The 21,296-nt window shown below is 31.1% G+C and overlaps 1 long non-coding RNA gene across 1 annotated transcript; it reads left to right on the forward strand.

Moving 5' to 3' along the window:
- Positions 1-19,891: 19,891 nt before the first annotated feature.
- Positions 19,892-20,602, forward strand: LOC105852880 (uncharacterized). Its single transcript, XR_001144763.3, has 3 exons — positions 19,892-20,026; positions 20,136-20,236; positions 20,375-20,602. It is a non-coding gene; the product is annotated as an uncharacterized lncRNA (long non-coding RNA).
- Positions 20,603-21,296: the final 694 nt, after the last annotated feature.

A 21,296-nucleotide genomic window follows, 5' to 3' on the forward strand; every position in this document is an offset into this window, starting at 1 on the left:
TTTTTAGTGACATGGTAGTTGAAATTTCTGAGTTAATATAATGTCTACTAATAGTAAGGTGCAGTAAATAAATGAACACAATAGATTTATCCTGGTTCCCCTTATAACCAAGGGTACGTCCAGTTCTCTTGCACACCACAAGAGATTGATCCACTAATTGTCAGAAAATGTACAACTCCCACCCTGGGATTCTTGCTACAAACTTATAACAATACTTCTAAGATAGCACACCACTATCTTAGATTAAGCTGTTTTTATTCGAATACAAGATGTGTGTATTCGAATACAAGATGTGTGTATTCGGAATACACCTCTTTGTAACGTTCAAAAATTACACCTTGTATTCGAATACATGTCAGAAAATGTACAACTCCCACCCTGGGATTCTTGCTACAAACTTATAACAATACTTCTAAGATAGCACACCACTATCTTAGATTAAGCTGTTTTTATTCGAATACAAGATGTGTGTATTCGAATACAAGATGTGTGTATTCGGAATACACCTCTTTGTAACGTTCAAAAATTACACCTTGTATTCGAATACACATGTGTGTAGTCGAATACAAATTAGTGAAAATTTGCCACCGACATACTTTGTATTCGACTACAGAAGGCTGTAGTCGAATACATATATAAGGATTTTGCCCACTGACTTGATGTGTATTCGACTACACATAGTCGTAGTCGAATACAACTTTGAGACTTTTGCTTCTGACTTGCTTTGTATTCGAATACAGGATGCTGTATTCAAATAAAGGATGATGTATTCGAATACACTTATGTATTTTGTCAAAAATATTAGTTTTAAGACTTTGTTAATGCTATTTTGACTTTTGAAAATACTTTATATGCATATGTAAATATGACTTGTTCTCATGTAATTGAAGTATTGGTTTGTATCATATACCTTTACATTTTAGCATTTAATATTTGGATTTGAAGCTTTATTAATGAAGATTTTTGAACTTGTTTTTGAGGTTGTTGCTTTGACCATAATGGTTGATCTTTGTCATCATCAAAAACTTGTAGTTTACACTTTTCTTCAATTTACACACAAGTTGCTCTTTAGCTTTGACTTTGGAACCCTCTAGTTGCTCCATATAGATCTCTTCCTCCAAATCACCATGAAGGAATGTAGTTTTCACATCAAGTTGTTCAACTTCTAGGTTCAAGCTAGTTGCTAACCCAAGCACAACTCGAATATAGGACATCTTCACAACTTCTAGGTTCTCTGATTAAAACCTGTCACAACCAATCTTGCTTTGTATCTTGGTTGAGAACTATTCTTTTCTGCCTTTATCTTGTATTCCCATTTGTTCTTGAGTGCTTTTCTGCCATTAGGCAACTTTACCAAATCAAATGTGTGATTCTCATGCAAGGAATTCATCTATTATTGCGTGACCTTCAACCACTTTTCTTTATCAACATTTGTAATAGCTTCTTGATAGTACTCTGGCTCTCCACTATCAGCGATCATCACATACTCTTGTGGAGTATATCTTTGTGAAGGTTGACGTTCTCTAGTAGATCTTCTCAACTCAAACTCGACTGATGGCTCAACTGGGATCTGCTCATCATGGTGAGGTACATGATCATCATTTACATTCTCATCATCTACCTGTATATCTCCCCCATTATCAAGAGTTTCTGTAGAGAGCTTAGGCGCAACATCAATGTAACTTTTGGAATTTGGTTTCTATTTTTCAGCTTTATCAAAATCTTTAATAGTCTGGTCTTCAAGAAATATCACATCTCGGCTTTTGATAATTTTCTTGTCAACAGAATCCCACAATCTATAACCAAATTCTTCATCACCATAATCGACGAATATACACTGTTTGGATTTACTATCAAACTTGGACCTCTAATTTTTTGGAACGTGAGCAAAACATCTGCAGCCAAAAACTCTCAAATGATTGTAAAAGACATCTTTCCCTGTCCACACTCTATTTGAAACATCACAATCAAGTGGAATAGAAGGAGGAAGATTGATCAAATCCACTGCAGTTTTCATTGCTTCACCCCAAAAGGATTTTGATAATTTTGCATGAGAGAGCATACATATGAATCGGTCATTAATCGTATGATTCATTCTCTTTGCAACTTCATTATACTGAGGTGTCTTTGGAACTGTTTTCTCAAACCTGATGCCATGTTCTCTACGATACTCTTCAAATGGACCTTTGTATTTACCACCGTTATCTGATCGAATACATTTCTATTTTCTTCCCTTTTCTCTTTCAACCCTTGCATGAAAATGCTTGAAGACTCCAAATACCTGGTATTTAGATTTCAAAGGAAAGACCCACACTTTTTCTAGAGTGGTCGTCAATAAAAGTAACAAAATATGATGCATCACCAAGAGATTTACTATCCATCATACAAACATCAATATGAACTAAATCAAGAATATTTTGCCTCATATGAGGACCAGTATTATGAAAATAATCTCTATGTTGTTTTCCAGCAAAACAATGAGTCCAAGTTTTTAGACACGTACCTTTCCCAGGAAGAAAAATTTTCTTCGCAAGTATGTTGAGTCCTTTCTCACTCAAGTGACCGAGGCGCATATGCCATAAACTAGAATATGCATCTTCAATTGCATTAACTTCTTCCTTGCATAGCTTCGTAGGCATCCTATAAAGAGAAGTGAAACTTTATTCCTTTGCAACCACTAGGGATCCTCTGGTGATTTTACATATACCACCACTAACAAAGTAAGTTTTACAACCATCAATATCCAAGGCTTTCACTGAAATCAAATTGAGACGAATATAAGGAACATGTCTAACATTCTTCAATTGAAGCTTGCAACCAATCCCAGTTTCAACCGAAACATCTCCCATACCGATAATTTTACTTACTCCTTCATTTCCCATTTTTACCATGTCAAATTACCAGCACTGTAAGATGAGAAGAAGTCACGTCTAGGAGTAACATGATATGAGGCACCTGAATCAACAATCCAAGTTGAATCTTGACATGCAAGGTTTATGGAATTATCATCACAAACAATGTAGACATTACTAACAAATGCAACTGTTGTTGTATCTTTATCATTTTTCATCTCTTTGTCTTCATCTATTTCCCTTGATTGATCTCTCTTAACGAATCTGCAATTTCTTTTTATGTGACCTGCTTTGCCACAATGATAACATATCACTTCTTTTTTAGTCCCCGACTTGCTTCTTGACTTGCTACGATTTTCAGAGTTGTCGCGTCTATGGAAGTTTCTAGATTGACTTCTCCCCCGTGACTCTGTAACTAGTCCTTATGAATTTGAGGAAGAACCAATCAAACCACGTTCCTTTCTTCGAGCTTCTTCATTCCACATGTTCTCTTTAATTGTTGACATTTTCAACTTTCCACTTGGAGCTGAATTGGTCAACGTCACAACAAGGACTTCCCAATTATCAAGCAAGGAACTCAACAATAACAACGCTTGCAACTCATCATCTAATTTAATTTCTACATTTGTCAATTGACTCACTGTATTTTGAAAAATACTCATATGCTCTGCCATTGAATCTCCATCTTTGTATTTCATATTCACCAGCTTCCGAATCAAGAATGCTTTATTTTGCACATTCTTTTGTTCATACAACTCTTTTAATTTTTCCATCTTGTTAGCATCTATTTCAGTTTCAACATGTGGATATATACTCAGATCCAACCTCTGACTGATCAACGCCACTACCTTTCTATTTATCTTCTTCCAATCAGCGTCAAATTTATCTGCAGGTTTAGCAGTGTTACCCTCAATAGGATCATACAAATCTTTACTGTATAACATGTCTTCCATGAGAGTCTTCTAAAGTGTGTAATTAGAAGAGTTGAGTTTAATCATATTCGGACCTTTATTTTCGTCCTCCATTTAAATGCACAAATCAAATCAACCAAACTTTAGATACCACTTTGTTGGGAAAAATCAGAGATAATTAGCGATAACTATCTCAATAATACAAAATATTTTTGTTGTTGTTGTTTACATCTTCTTCTTTTTTTTAGAAGTTAGTTAAGTAGCTAGGAATTTATTTTATGAAAGTTGTAAACTAGACAATGTTCTAGTGAGGGGAGAGTGCTCCCTTGGGGTAGCCTCGAGTGCAAGGTTATCTTATTCATTGAAAATCCTTTGTATCTTCTTTTTCAATCCTAATATACGAATAAGAATCCCTTCATTTGTTATCTAGGAATTATTTCTTGCTAAAAGAAAGGATCCCAACAATAGTGCAAGAACTGATGAACATACAATGTGAGAATATACTTTTACATGTGAATATATTAAAGGTGTATGTTGAAGTTATCGGTTTTAGATAAAAAGAGGAGAGATAAATAGAAATAACTAAGTATCAAGATTCAAATCATAATAATAATAATAACTAAGTAATATGGAAACTAATCCTACCGAAATAACGAGACTCTAAGACTAGAAACTGATTCTAAGAGATAAACTAAGATATTTCAACATAATATCAAGGATATTATAAGATTTACATTTGTATTCGGTGTAAATTACTGGCCGCACGCCCACACTAAGCTGTATAAAGAATCATGGTATAACGAAATGACAATTCTTCATTCAAAAAAAATATAATGTACTTAAGGGAGATTGCAGTAGATTCAAGAACTTGCAAAGGAAACCAGTCTGTATTTCTCCCCAATCTTAATGGAAACTAGTTTCATTTATCAAAGATGAAAGTCAGGTTGGTAAAAAGGCAGGGTGAATATATGTTCTTAAGGTGTCATAGGGAATAAAACATAAATTAAGGCTAGACAACAAGTTTCTAATAATATCCCATTAACAACATTCTGTTTGATTTGAGACATCCATTGAACGATTTCTAAACAAAAAATTGAGATCTATATCCTAGGATCAATATCTAAATGAAAACAAAGTTTCGTGTATAAACATGAACCCAAAATATATACAAGTATGAGGTTTGTTCCCAAACTCATGAATCCAAAATATACAAAGGTATAGATGTGTTTGCAAACTCACTTGCCGGAGCATCAATATCCTCCTCATTCCAACCGACTCCAGTGGGTTCGTTATTCAATTCAGACTCAGCATTCTGTTTTACACTTTGCTTCTCTGAAACCACCATCAATACGGGGTCTTCTCCAACAATCGATGGAAGCCCCACATCTTTGCACATAGAAGTGTACCTTGGCTCCTAATTCAAAGACTTAAGTAAAGCATAAATTAGTCACACGCAAAACAATGTATTTTAAAGCAGTGGCTTATGATTACGGACGTACAAGTCAGTAGTAAGTGCCTAATAGTCAAGTATATCAGAACTTTAGACATTTTCAACAGTTACAAATCCACTGTCTTGGCTGCTGGGCTCAGATATTATTCCTGAAGTAAAATAACAAGATGAAGGAAATAGTGAAACTAATGCAATTTCGACCAATTAACTGACATTTAATTTTTTTTTACTGACATGACAAGTAATCCAATTTTACAAGAAGCTAAATACTGAAAATAATAGCTAAAATGGAACAGTCTTGCAATAACACGTGATAGGAATGGAATGCACTTTGTGCAAAGACAATCACATGTTCTCAAGAAGAGAAAGAATAATGAATCCTTTAAATAACAAAGAACAGAGGAATTAGCATTCCACTTATAAAATCCTTTGAGAAACTTCTCCAATCACAACTGTTCCAAGGAAATCCACCCCAAACAAAGGACAACACATAGCATCCTTTTTCCAATCCCACGGGTTCACAGCAAAACCAATATACTGTTAGGATGTAGAATAAAGGGAAATAGATTAGTTATTAGAGTAGTTAGGAGGTAGGAGCCTTTTAAGGGCTGTAAGTTAATTTTTATTACTGTTTTATCCTATTCCCTATCTCTTTTAATCCCTATCCCTTTTAATCCCTATCCCTTTTAATCCCTATCCCTTTTATCTTATTCTAGTTCTCGACTTGCTTCTTGACTTGCTACAATTTTCAGAGTTGTCGCATCTATAGAAGTTTCTAGAATGACTTCTCCCCCGTGACTCTGTAACTAGTGCTTTTGACTTTGAAGAAGAATCAACCAAACTACGTTCCTTTCTTCGAGTTTTTTCATTCAATATTATCTCTTTAACTGTTGACATTTTCAACTTTCCACTTGGAGCTGAATTAGTCAACGTCACAACAAGGACTTCCCAATTATCCGACAAGGAACTCAATAGTAACAATCCTTGCAATTCATCATCTAATTTAATTTTTGCGGTTGTCAATTGATTTATTATAAAATCTGGTTAGCATCTATTTCAGTTTCAACATGTGAATATACACTCAGATCCAACCACTGATCAACGCCACTACCTTTCTTTAATAGAACCATACAAATCTTTACTGTATAACATGTCTTCCATGAGAGTCTTCCAAAATGTGTAATTAGGAGAGTTGAGTTTAATCGGGACTTTTATTTTCCTCCTCCATTTAAATGCACAATATTAAAATAATAAACTCAGTGAATAACATACTAAATTTGTAGATCAAACGGAACAAGTTTGCTACTGTTACCACCACCGAAATCAAACCCTTATTTTTTTTTCTCTCTCTCGATGTCATTCTTTCTTTTTTGTTTTCTTAAGATTTTTAAATCGCTTTTATTTCCTTCACATGGGTCAAGCCCATCAAAACTTTTTTTTTTTGCTTTTCTTTTTATTTCAATAATAACAATATTAATACTAATAATATTAATAAAATTTAGTGGATTCCAATTGGGAGGTGAGCGCACCAACAGAAAGTATATAATATAAATGGGACCACAACAACATCTCCATGCAAGGCCAAAATCCAACGGATAGGCCTGACCTATATATTAAACATATGAAAATGTGTTCAAATCCTTGTTGCTCTCATTCTTCTAAATAAAAATTAATAAATTTCAGAAATACATACTTTTGTTGCTTAATGGAGCACATTACAAAAACCATCCGTGTTTTCACCTAACAACTTTTGCGAGAGTTAGTTCATAACATGCTATATGTCTTTTGTTGTTCTGCGACATCTCTGAAGATAGAGTTAATTTGCGTAAGAAACACACTTAAAAAGCTAGCATACCTTTGAATGTCAACGCACTGTCTTTGGAAATGAAATTTTAGCAATAGTAGCAGGCAAATCTTCAGATAAAACCTAACGAGAGTAGAAAAAATCAGCAGCAATCGCATTTTTGTTCTAAAAGAGGTGCAAGAAGCACAGAAATAAAAACATAATTACAAACATAAAATGCCTAGATTTCACATATTCATATTCTGTTTTCACTGCAATATAACAAGAAATCACATATTATATTGAGTTGGCTTATGGTATAGCAGCATATTAACAGAAAAATTGATGAGTTACACAAATTGAATTAGAGCTCTTGAAAATCAAGTTGAAAGCTCAAGCATGTTCTAATAGCAACAAGTGCACTTTATAGAAAGCATTGGAAGTGACAGTTCATGATTATACCTTAGTTATTTGCTATATGTGTAACACTTTTTTTTTTTTTTTTTGAAGTATGTAACACTTAACTCTTCTCTAGTCGCCAGTAGAGTGTAAAATGAAAACCAACAATAGAAAAAGCCAAAAATGATTAGTAGGACAAAAATAAAAACATCCAAATCCACTAAACATGTGGCTTGGCTCTGGATATTAACCATCGACTTTTCGATATACCAAATCCAATGGAATAGAGTATCTGCGGGAAAAACCCCCAGCAGCCTGACATAAGAAAACTAAATTAAGGCAGAGCATTCTTGAAGCACAATTCAGGATGTCATAAGAAAAATCTAAGCACAATGAAACCTTTGTTGGATTTCCTTCATTATCAAATGCTTTCGAAACAGGAGGACCACGAACCTCAACTTCCTGTTCTGTTTGTTTCGTTAAAAGATTTTCAACAGAAACCTGTGGAGTTCACAACAAGGAACAGATATGATTACTATCATTTCTTATTTGAGCTTTTCTAAAACAGTAAAACTTAAATTTTTATAATGTATGAATTGCAATTCTTATATTTTTCAAATCTAGAACTTATGATTCTATCTACTAATCCTAAGTAGGAACTTAAAGATAGTTGGTAGTTGGTACAAGTGAGTGTTAAAACAATATTGGGATCTCTAACAAGAATTAACCAACAAAATAAAAGACAAATAACTGCAGAGAAAAAACGAAAACGGAGAACGTTCTTGATAGAACTGAAAACCGGAAAAAACAGAGAACCAGCAAAACGGAAGTTCTTGGTTCTCCTTTCTGCAGTTTTGTAAATCAGTTTTCTCAATCAATATTAAACGAAAAATTAAAGAAGGATAAGGGAAAAATAACACTCAGATTTACGTGTTCGGTCTCAATTGATGAGACCTATATCACGGGAAAACAAGCAAGATTAATCCACTATTAATGATTGAACTTTACAAAATTAAAACCTTCTCAAGATTGATCTCCTAGTATCTATCACTGTTTATGAACCAACAATACTAGCATTTTCACTCAATCTTTCTTTTCTCTCTTAATCTTTCTTCTCTGAATTTCTATGAATCATGAATTGCATATGTCCCTCTTAGTTTCTAGCTCTTACTGCTACAACAACTCAATCACAGTTGCACAATATTACAGTTTTATTTATAGTATACAAAAGCAAGCTAACTATAACCACCTATCATAACTAACTTGGTCAAAGGTAGTTATAACAACCACTAAAGCTTAACCAACTTTAGTTAGATGATTTAAGGCACATATTCACAATTCTTTACCTTGACTCAATATCAGAATAATTCATTCATTGATCTTGCTGCTATTGTATCAACCTTATGCTTTATTGAAAATAATCTATTTGAGGCATATTTTCACAATTCTCCATCTTGATTCAATATCAGAATAATTCATTCATAGCCTTTGCTCTTCAAGAACATCCTAATACAGATTTTGATCTTGAATTGGACTTATGTTTATTTCTATTTGATCATTTCCTTTCTATTCTTCCTCTGGTCACATTCAGAATTTCAACATGATTATCATTCTTTGTGGTTCCAACCATTGTTGCTCCCTTTTTCCCACAGACGGCGTCAATTGTTAAAACAATATTGGGATCTGCAATAAGAATTAACCAACAAAACAAAAGACAGACAATTGTAGAGAAAAAACGAAAACAAAGAACGTTCTTGACAAAACTGAAAACCAGAAAAATAGAGAACATTATTGGTTCTCCTTTCTGCAGTTTTGTAAATCAGTTTTCTAAATCATTATTAAACGAAAAATTAAAGAAGGATAGGGGAAGAATGACACCCATATTTACATGTTCGGTTCAATTGATGAGACATACGTCACGGGCAAGCAAGCAAGATTAATCCACTATTAATGATTGAACTTTACAAGATTAAGACCTTCTCGAGAATGATCTCCTAGTATCTATCACGGTTTAAGAACTAACAATGCTAGCTTTTTCACTCAATCTTTCTTTTCTCTCTTAATCTTTCTTCTCTGAATTCTATGAATCGTGAATTGCATATGCCTCTCTTAGTTTTCAGCTCTTACTGCTACAACAAGCTACTCACAGCTGCACAATATTACAATTTTATTTATTGTATACAAAACAAACTAACTATAACCACCTATCATAACTAACTTGGTCAAAAGTAGTTATAACAACCACTAAAACTTAATCAACTTTAGTTAGATGATTTGAGACACATACTCGCAATGAGAATCAAGGATATCGTCCTAACATTTAGAAAGAAAGAAAAATATACATGAAAGCATGCCAAAATGAGAAATGTCAAGTATCATAACCAAAATCCTATGCGCGTGCCAAATTTAATATGTGATGCTATTGAAATGTCAGCACATTTTTGTCACAGAAAACTTAAATTTTTAGTTTTCTATATACACTTATATATATAAGAAAACTTAAATTTTTAGTTTTCTATATACACTTATATACTTATATATAAGAAAACTTAAAATAAGATTTTCAGTACGCACAAAAAAAGTGTTTTGTTACATAAAAATTTTTGTACATGTACTGACAAATTTGTGATAAATTTTTTATCATGAACTTTTTAAAAAAATAATAGTGTATTTTATGGAACTTAATTTATATGTATTTTGAAATATTTAAAGTTTTAATTTTCTGAAAATTTTTGGGCATTCTAAAAAATTTAAACTTTATGTTTTTCTATAAAATTTAAACTTTAATTTTTCATAATACAATGTGTTATGAGATACTTAGTTATACTTTTAAAAAGTTTTTTTTTTTAATATTAACTTTTAAAAAAATGGCCGGCAATCAAATTTGTTTTATTTTTGTTTTAAACAAATTTGTAGATTTTAGTTTTTAAAAATAAAGGTAACATATGGTTTTCATTAAAATGTAAGGGTAAGACTGTAAATATAAGATATAAGGTAATATATTTTTAAAAACTCCAATAGTTCAAATGAATATTTGGAGTTGCATAATTAGACTAGTACATATAAAAATGGTTTTACCCTATACCCCCACATTTAACTTTTAGTCCCATAAATGAAAGGAAATAATTTTTTGTCCTCCTATAAATCTTAAAATTTGTAATTTTTTACCATTCTATCATTTGACATTTCTGGTAAAAAGTGAGTGATTTTTGTCAACAGTTATAATCTAACATAAACATAGAAGAGGAAAAAGAGAAAGGGATAAGAGAGTGAATTCTTGGCTAGGGTTTCATAAACAAATGAACCAAACTTAAGTTAATAGAGTTACAATGAGTATATATACAAGAGAATACAAATATCTAAAATACCATTACTACTAATATATAATAACATTATCTAACATCTCCCCTCAAACTCACAATGCATTAACATGGAGTATCGATAGTTTGTCAACTAAAAAACAAAAACGTTTAATAGAATACATCTTTGTGAATAAAGCAATAATCTGTAAGGAAGAAGAGACAAATGGTTGAGTAATGGTTCCATGTTGAAGATGATGACGAATAAGATGACAATCGATCTTAACGTGTTTGGTGCGTTCATGAAAGACCCAGTTATGAGCAATTTGAATAGCACTCTTGTTTTCGTAGTGCGTTGGAGTTGGCTCAAAAAGAGAGATGCCCATATTAGATAGAAGCCAACGCAACCAAATTATTTCAGCAATAGTGGATGTCATAGCACAATACTCAGCTTATGTATAAGAGCGAGGGATAATGTCTTGTTTCTTACTCTTCCAAGAAATAAGAGAGTCTCCAAGAAAGATACATAATCATGTGGTGGACTTACGATATGTGGTTAATCAGCCAAATCAGCATCAGAATAAACATGTAACTTCAATAAAGACGATGATGAAAAGAGAAGGATCTAAAATTGAATTCCTCGTAGATAATGAAGAATGCTAAGAACAACTGCTCAATGTACTATAGTCAGAGAGACAACAAACTGACTGAAAATTTGAACAACATAAGCAATATCAGGTCTGGTAATCGACAGATACACCAAGTTGTTAACCAAAGTACGGTACAAAGTGGGATCTGGTAAAGGAACACCATCCGATGGAGCATATTTCACATTCAATCAAGAGGAGTATTTGATGCTCTATTATCATAAATACGATCTTGTTCAAGAATGTTGGCAATGTACTTGGATTGAGAAAGAAGGTAGCCTTTAGGAGAGTAGGGAACTTCAATCCCTAAGAAATAACGAAGAGTTCCCAAGTCCTTCATCTCAAACTGCTTAGCTAACTGCACAAAGCCATTTAAATTACTCAAACCAAGCTCGAGGAGCTTGTTTAATACCGTAAAAAGCCTTTTTTAACTTACACAATTCCCCTTGATTATGAGAAACTTCTTGTGGAGGGACCATATTGACTTCTTCATGAAGCTCTCCATTTAAAAACGTATTTTTGACATCCATTTGAGAAATATGTCATTGACGAATAGATGCAACTGCAATAAGAGTACGAATAGTGGTCATCTTGGCTACAAGAGCAAAAGTTTCTTCATAATCCATATCATATTGTTGAGATCCCTTAGCAACAGGACGTGCTTTATAGCACTCAACCGATCCATTAGACTTAGTTTTGATCTAGTATACCCAACGAGACCTAATAGCATGCTTTCTAGGAGGAGGGATATTAATTCCCAAGTATTTGTTTTGTGCAATGCAGAGAGTTCTTCTGCCATAGCTTGTTGTCAAAAAGGATCAAGAATAGCCTTTAGAAAAACTATGAATAGAGGTTAAGAAAGAAACAAATGAAACTGAATAAGTGGAATAGACAAAATCAAGTACCTGAGTAGAATTGTGGTGACGAGAGGGGTAACGAGGAGGCGAAGACGGAGGATCCGCAATCGCATGAGGTGGTTGGACAACCGGGGGGGGGGGCATGGGGGATATCATCATGTGGAGTAGTAGTATTTGTCCTGTAATTCTCAATATTACAATCACTAGAAGCATTATCATTAGAACCAAACTCATCAATATGGGTTAGTTCTGAATCTTAATAATAGAATTAGAGGAAACAGAGTAAAAAATGATGTGCTCAAGAAAAACATTACGAGAAACATAGTTTTCTTGCATGAGGATCATAACAACTATAACCCTTTTGACCATCCCATAACCAAGAAAAACACACATGGCAGACCGAGAAGACAACTTATTGCACTTTACTTGTGGACGAAGAAAAAAACAAGTAAAACCAAAGATTTTCATAGAATAGTAATCAGAGATATAAGCATACAATTTTTCAAAGGGAGACAAACTTGCTATGACAGACAATGGAGTTTTATTAGTAGTATGAACATCAGTAATAATTGCTTCCCTCCAAAACTCACTGGGAACCGAAGCAAACAACAAAAAAGAACGAGAAGTATCAGTACAAGATGACTGGTGGAGGGCACCATCATAAGCAAGTAATTCAGAGTATTTATTAGAGGTATACTCACCACCTAAACCACATCGAAAATACTTTATAACAACATTATGTTAAGTCTTGACCATTGCACGAAACATATGATAAATGTTAAACAATTCAGTTTGATTTTTCATAAGATAAACTCAACAATAATAAGTGTAATCATCAAAAAAATGAAACATAATATTTAGATACACCTTTGGTGAGAACCGGTGATGGACCCCAAACATCATAGTGAACTAAATCAAAAGGCACATATGAAACTGAAACCCTTTTACTAAACGGTAAAACTTGAAATTTAGCAAGTTTACAACCACAACAATCTGAAATATCACTGGTTTGTAAAATTCTTAAAGCTCTAGTAGAAGCTAAATATTTTAATCTAGAAGCAAAAACACGTCCAATGAGAGAATGTCATAAATAAAAACTAGAAGACGAAGAATTCAAGCGAAAAATAGATAATTAGTCAACAGTAGTTGTTGAGGCTGCAATATTTATGACTCGCAAGTCATCCAAAACAAGAAGTCCCCCTTGTCTATCCTAGAATATGGATCCTGCACACAACAAGAAGTTGAAGAAAATATAACTGAATAACCGAAATCACATATTTGACTAACAGAAGCCAAACTCAAAGTGAGATTAGAAATATTATAAACATTAGAAAGAGACAAGTTAGATGTGGAGACAGAATCAATGCCTGTTAATTGCATATGAGTACCATCAGCAGTCATAATCGACACAGACGAGGCAAGATTTATAGACACAAAAGATTTATCATCATATGTCATATGGTGAGATGCTTCAGAATCAAGAATCCATATGGAAAGAGATATATCTAACATACTAGAGAGTTCAAACATTTAAAAGAGGTGCAGACATGACATGTGATTGAGTGGCAAGAAGTTTTTGAAGCTGTTATGCAATATCATATATTTGGGAAACAGTCTCAGATGAGTATACATAACAAGAACTAGAGCCAATGGTAGGAGAAGCAAAAGCAACAACATTGGACATGGCCACTTAAAATTCTTCTTGTGTGCTCTCCCCAATTTCGAACAATGTGCTTTCCAATGAACTTTTTCTTTGCAAAATGCACATTCATCATTACCAAGCCCAACCCTTTCTTGAGATTTTTCTTTTTGAACAAGAGTAGCAAAAATAGATGGAGGAGTTGAGAGAATTCCCTCATCTAACACACAAGAATGCATTTTAAGTCTGATTTCTTCTACCAGCAATTCACTAACTACTGATTCAACATTAGGAAGAGGGGAACGATGCAAAATACCCCCACGAAGGCCCTCGAAATCATCACGAAGAGCAATCAGAAAGCAAACTAGATGTTGCTCCTTTATCTAATCAATGTACGTTTGACAACTTTCAACTCAGTTGATTCCATAAGGGCCAATTGATCCCACAAATTAGTCATTGCCAAGTAGAATTCCTGAATGGTCATATTGTTCTGCTTAAAGGTCCTAATATCACTTTCCAACTGATAATGTTTGGCAAAGTTAGGCTGAACATACAAACATTTCAAGTGATCCCAAACCTCTTTTGCAGCATCATACTTTGCTAGTTGCACTCCTATAGACAACTCAACAGAATTATTAATCCAAGTAATAATTTTTGAATTACTAACATTCCATGTTTCCAGATCTTTTGCATATTTAGCTTCATCCTTTTTATCTGTAGGCTTAATAGAAGTTCAATCAACATAACCCCACATATATTTTTCAATCAAAATATTTTTTCATCACATAACTCAATAAGAATAATTTTGTCCATTGAGGTAGACACTAACAGTTTGAAGATAATGATCCTTAGCACCAACCATAACAAATAATGTCAGGAAAATACGACAAACACAATCACTGAGACAAAATAAACTAGGACCCATCAATCGCAGAGTCAACAAAGAACCAAACAAAATCGAGTCGAAGACATAAGAGCAGAACGACGCCAGAAACAAAATAGCAGAATCGCACTGGAGACAGAAGAGCATAATCGCACCAGACACATAGGAAGCAAATCGATACCGGCCGCAAATCAATACCCCTCGAGCCCCACTAAGTTGTGGACCACTTTACAATAGATCCCAAAATCAACCAAATCTCTTTGATACCATGTTAACAATGATAATGTAACATAAACATAGAAGAGAAAGGGAGAAGAGAAGGAACCCTTGGCTAGGGTTTCATAAACAAATGAACCAAACTTAAGTTAATAGAGTTACAATTAGTATATATACAAGAGAATAGAAATGTCTAAAATATCCTTACTACTAAAACATAATAACATTATCTAACAATTTTATTTCATTTTTATCGAAAAACTTAAAAACGTTTTTCGGTACACAACATATATTTCAAAAAAAAATTTCCAAGTTTTTTGATAAAGAAGCTACACTCAAAAGTTTTTTGATATAGAAATTACACTCTGAATTTTTTTGTAACTTTTCCGATAAAGAAATTACTTTTCTTAAAAAAAAATTCTTGAGAGAATTTTACTTTTTTTTATAAACAAAGGTAAAATCCACATGGGTTGAGTTTAACCTCATGTACGAGCCAAACAATATTATAAATAAAATCCAAACAAGATAAACATACTAAACCATAACCATGATACTGATAGATAAACATATTAAACCATAACCATGATAGTGATAAAAGCTGCGTTGACGAGTTGCTCATCTAACTTTTTGGCCTAATTTCTGTTTATGGCGGGTCTAATCATTCATGTGTTTGAAGATATTATGGGAACCTAGTCAACTAAACACGCTAAATCATAACACATTAATTTAAAATTAACACTAACAAGAGTTCAGTGATCATACCTTTAGTTAATTACAATTATTTCTATGCATAACTAGGTAGCAAATTGGTTGATTCCATTTTGAAAGGAAATTAAGTATCATCTATAATTTCTTTTTTCTTTTTTGTTATTTTTTTTTTAAATTTGCAACTCAATAAAATAATCAAAATAATACTTCAAGTAAGCAAAAGATAGTCAAGTCAAATCAAATCAGTCATGATGAATTTAATTTACTCAATTGTTTAATACAATGAGTTACAATAACATAAAAAAAATAAGTATTTTTTTTTATTTAATTTTAATGAGATAATTGTTATTTTAATTACATAATTAAATACAAAGTTAATTATTTTTATAATATCTAATTAAATTTTACTTTTATTAAGTAATTAGTTAAAAAATTAAATGAAATGGAGTCCATAAAAATAACAAAGTTTAAATGAGTGAAAATAAAATATACATAAAATTTTTTACAATAGTTTTATTATATTAATTTCTTATATGGTGTTCAGTCGCACATCGTTGTGCTCGACGAAGACATGTGTTTCGTTCATCAATAGGGCATATGACTCATGCACATGCGCACTTAGGAGATCGACATGCATCGAAGAACTAAGATTTACTTGGTTGGAGAATGACGGAACACCAAATGAGTACAAATTATTAATATAATCAACAATAGACTCAGGTATACCTAGGTATACACCAAATAAATTATTCATAAAATCATGTTCGCTTGAATATAGAGATTGTAGGTGATCATATTGTTGAGTTGATGCAAATTGAAATGATTGTCTTGCTGGTTCAAATGGTTATTGTGTTGGGTTGAAATAAAATGAATGGCAGTGCTTCATTTTCAAAAGTAACAGCGAGAGTCGGTAGATGAGGTCTATTACGTCTTTGTCGCTGTGATAGTTGGGTCAGTCTAGTCGGACCAACGTTTGACTCTTCTGTAACACCATATCGTGGGTCCCGTAATAGTTGTTGAGCTAATACGTATAAATTGGAGTTGTGTCTAAACCACAATATAACACCCCAAAATTTAAGTTAAACTATTTTATTAATGAAATAGGATTTTAAATAATTAATTTGGTTTTAAAATTATTTTTGAATATATGTTGATAAATTTTGTTATTAATTTTTGTTATATGGGTGCTTCCTATGATCTTCTAGTTTTATACATATTGGACTACATGAGTAATATAAAAACAAATATTATATATTATTATTTTATATAATTTTTAAAAAATAATAGTATTTTAGTGTATTCGTAATTAATGTGATATTTTCTTCTGTGTTTGAGTAATGTTAAATATGCACTTAATTATATTTCATTATTTCTAAATATATCTTAATTTAATCATTTATTTTACAAATAATTATCTTGAGACATTAGTAATATTGATATTGATGTCTTTTATTTTTATATAGTTGTTATGGTATGATGATGTTATACATATTTATTGTAGTTTAGTAATTAATGAAAATTATTGATATTATATTTATTTATTTTATCTTTTTATTTCTCTCTAAAGATGATAGTATTTCAATGTAAGTATCTTCAAAAATAATAATTTAATGATTTAGGTAATAATTATGAGTATGAGGATTTTGGTTATTATTAATATATTTTTAAAATATTAATTATTTTAAATATTTCATTTGTAAAATATTAGTAATGTATTATTAATCAAATTGTATTAAAAGAAGTGTTAAAAAAATAGTTTTGATCATTGTTGGCTTTATGTAAAAAAAAAAAGTAAATTATATTTTATGGATTAAGTACATATACAGGAGTAAAACCTAATTAAAAAAAATATTGATTGAAAACAAGAAGAATGTAAGGTATGAGAAAAAAAAGGGAGTGGGACACAGCATTGCACGACAAAATAGAAGCCAACAATAGTAGCACTTAATGAGAAAAAAAAAATTTTGCACCGGGGATTTATAACTGCTCCACAAAACTTTCTCCGTTTTTGTTCAAATTTCAGTATGTTGATTCATTCATTTTACTAGTCAATTAAATATATTTTTCTCGGATTTTTAACCATCTCAATATCTCTATAAAATATCTCACTTCTTCATTTATGGAATTCCTTATTTTGCACTGTTCTTCTTCACCAAAAGTTCGATTTGAATGAAACCAACGGCAAATGAGTTTATGTCATGATAATGAGGATATATGATTAATAATTGTGGTGTTATAAATTCGAGATGATAATTTTTGAAATGGATATTATTTTGTGATCATATAGTTAGGGTCTGACAACATCATATTTGAAGACACCATATCCTTGTCAACTCTTTCGTCAAAGAATTGCAAGATTTCTTTCAACTTTAATAAACTTTGAATAAGCATTCATCCACATAGCTACACATTTCATATATCCTTGATAGTTTTGACCAACTATCACCAAATCATGACACTTTTGTCATTTAATCTCTTCATATTGTATCACATACAATTAATAAGCATCTCAATCACATAAACAAACTTTTATTTAATTCTACCTTTTACTATATTTAATAAGCATCTCAATTTAAAATTATAATTCTCTTTTTAATATATCCAAGTCCAAGATATAATATTTTGAATGCATTAAATATATATTTCCACAAGCTAACAAAGCAAAACATGATTACAAAAGTTTCTCATAACTAATACATGTATCATAAATTCTATTTGGTAAATTCAAGTTTCACATTTAAATATCTTCTATGGTAAATTTAAATAAGTATTACAATTGAAAATAACAATGAATAAAAATCATTAAGTTTTTTTATTATTTTCTTCCATGAACATTGGTCAACTTACAATAACTTTAGAATAGATCCAAACCATTTTTAGTATCAAGATAAACAAAAAAAAATTACTTTCAAGCTATCATACTCGTATAATATGAAATTATTAATTATACATATAAAAATTTATTGCATGAAGTAACAATTTTTATTTAAGACGTGCAAATGTTGATCTAATACCACATATTAAATCTAACATAAATTTTTCACCAAACTTTTCAATTGTATACCTTCCATTTTGAAACAACACAACTCTTCACCAAACTTTTCAACTGTATTCATTCCAAACGTATACTTTCAAACACGTTTGATTATTAAAAAGGTTTGGATCTTGAAATCATTTTGAATATCAAGATAAACCAAAAAATATTATTTTCAAGCTATCATACCCATATAATATGAAATTATCAATTATACATATAAAAATTTAGTGCATGAAGAAACAATTTTTATTTAAGACATGCAAGTGTTGATATAATACCACATATTAAATCTAACATAAACTTTTCAGCAAACTTTTCAGTTGTATACCTTCAATTGTGAAACAACACAACTCTTCACCAAGCTTTTCAATTGTATTCATTACAAACGTATACTTTCAAACATGTTTGATTCAATTACAAAGGTTTGGATCTTCAAAAATAAATATCTGTCATTTTTCAAATCATTTTGATAGTGGAAACTATAGTATTAAATTTAACAATGTTATAGGAAAACTTAAAACTAACAATCATGCATCAAAATGAATTTAAATGCAAATATTGTAAACTATCATAATCACATAGAATGAACATTCAAACTTATATCATGTTTGCATATATTTGAAACATTGTATATAATTGTGTCTTTGACCATGATCATGAATAAATAATTATCTGAGTGTTCATCTCTTTAAAAATTGCATTTACTAATTAATAATAAAGAAATTGAAAATCGAACCTAAAGTTTGTTAAATCTTTTGTTGGGGGTATGCTGCAAATCATTATAAACGTATATTTCAAACGTATACGAGGATTCAATGAACTACAAGTTGCTAAACACTTTGATGAACGATATTTAGATTTTTACAATCTAAGATTGCCGTAAAATGAATGAGAATATCTTTAAATACGAACTACAAGGGGGTTTGGCACACTTACAAGTCAACGAGTGTGGATGATAGAAATGAGCTTTTCAAATTGTTTATGGTAAGATGAAATAAAATTTAGGCTTTTTATATCTACATTTAATTTGTGATATTATATAGTCTAATATATATATATATATATATTTTAATTGCATACTACATGTGTATGGAAAAAAAATCCGAAGCTCAAATAAAAAAGAATTTTCACTTCAAAGCTAAAGTTTGTCTCTATAATATACTGATGAATATCCGACGACACTTTAATCAAAACGACATCGTTCAAAAATTGCAACACTATTTGTCTAGTGATGAAATATTTCTAAAGAAATTAGGGATTGGTAAAGAGAACAGAGCTTCGGAGAAGGGAGGTTGCCTACACACGAGTGGGTTGCATCAGTACTTCCCAACACACTATTAATTTGGTGAAAATTTATTTAATTCATAATTATTCTATGTTTTATTTGTATATATTTATTATATATAGCTTTCTAATTAATTATAATTATTTTTCTACATCTTTTGTTAAAATAGAAAAATAAAACCGGAAAAACTCAAATATGGATTAGATACAAATTACAATACCACATTCATTTTAGAAGCGTCGGTTCGTTGATCTCCACATTCATTTTCAGGTGAATTGTTTTTTCAATTTCTTTACCAAATTTAATTTATTTAAATTGTTTATTATTTTTATGTATATAGAAAAACATTATCTGAATCTGACAGTTCATCATCTCCATTGATGAATTACGCTGTCGTGCTTGATGAAGCTACTACAAAAAGTTTATGGGAGACTGTTAGAGGACTTGATAAGGCAAACACAGCTTATTGTTATGGATACTTGGCCCCTTACAAGAGAGGTAGAAGCTTTTTTATCAGCAAATTGTTTGAATGAGAAAGTGTATTTTAAATTTAAAACTTTGCGATAAGCAAAGTTCAAAGGAAATTATTGGAGTCAGATTTTCTCTATAAAACACAACATCTTATTCATTCTTTTATCACTCGTTCTTTTTTCATTATTTCTTCTTCTATTCTCTCTCTTCCATTATCTCTTCATAATGTCACCATTTTTTCATTTTTCCATCATCTTAATTTTTCCTTTATATCATTCTCCATTCTTTTATTTCAAAAATTTCATCCCTCATAATTATTTTAATTGTTTTTCCTATTTGTTTTCTTTTAAACACTATATTCTAAATTATCTTTATTATTTAATTTTTTCTTCTAATCTTCAAATCATTCTTATTTGGTTTAAATATGTCATTAGTCCCTGCAAAATACAAAAAAAAATGATTTTAGTCCTAACAAAATACATTTTTTAATTTAAGTCTATGCAAATTGAAAACGTTTTCGTTTTAGTCTAATATTTAACATTGTTAGCTTTTTAACGGTTGAGTTATTAATCACATTAAACTTAGTCCTTGTAAAATTCAAGAAGTTAGTTTTAGTCTTTGCAAAATAAAAATAAATTATTTTTGTAATACCTTGATTTTTAACAGCGCGAATGTATTTTTTTTGTAAATAAAACAAATTCAACTTAATAAAAAAATATCAAGTCGTAACACAAACGACAAATGTAATAAATAATGACATTATAATATACATCCGACTAAAATAATTTGTTTCCGATACATAAGTTCCATTGCGACAACAACCTTGAAATAAGAAAGGGGAATGAATATAATTCTTAAA

The sequence above is a fragment of the Cicer arietinum genome, chromosome 5 (assembly GCF_000331145.2).
Source record: "Cicer arietinum cultivar CDC Frontier isolate Library 1 chromosome 5, Cicar.CDCFrontier_v2.0, whole genome shotgun sequence".
NCBI lineage: Eukaryota > Viridiplantae > Streptophyta > Magnoliopsida > Fabales > Fabaceae > Cicer > Cicer arietinum.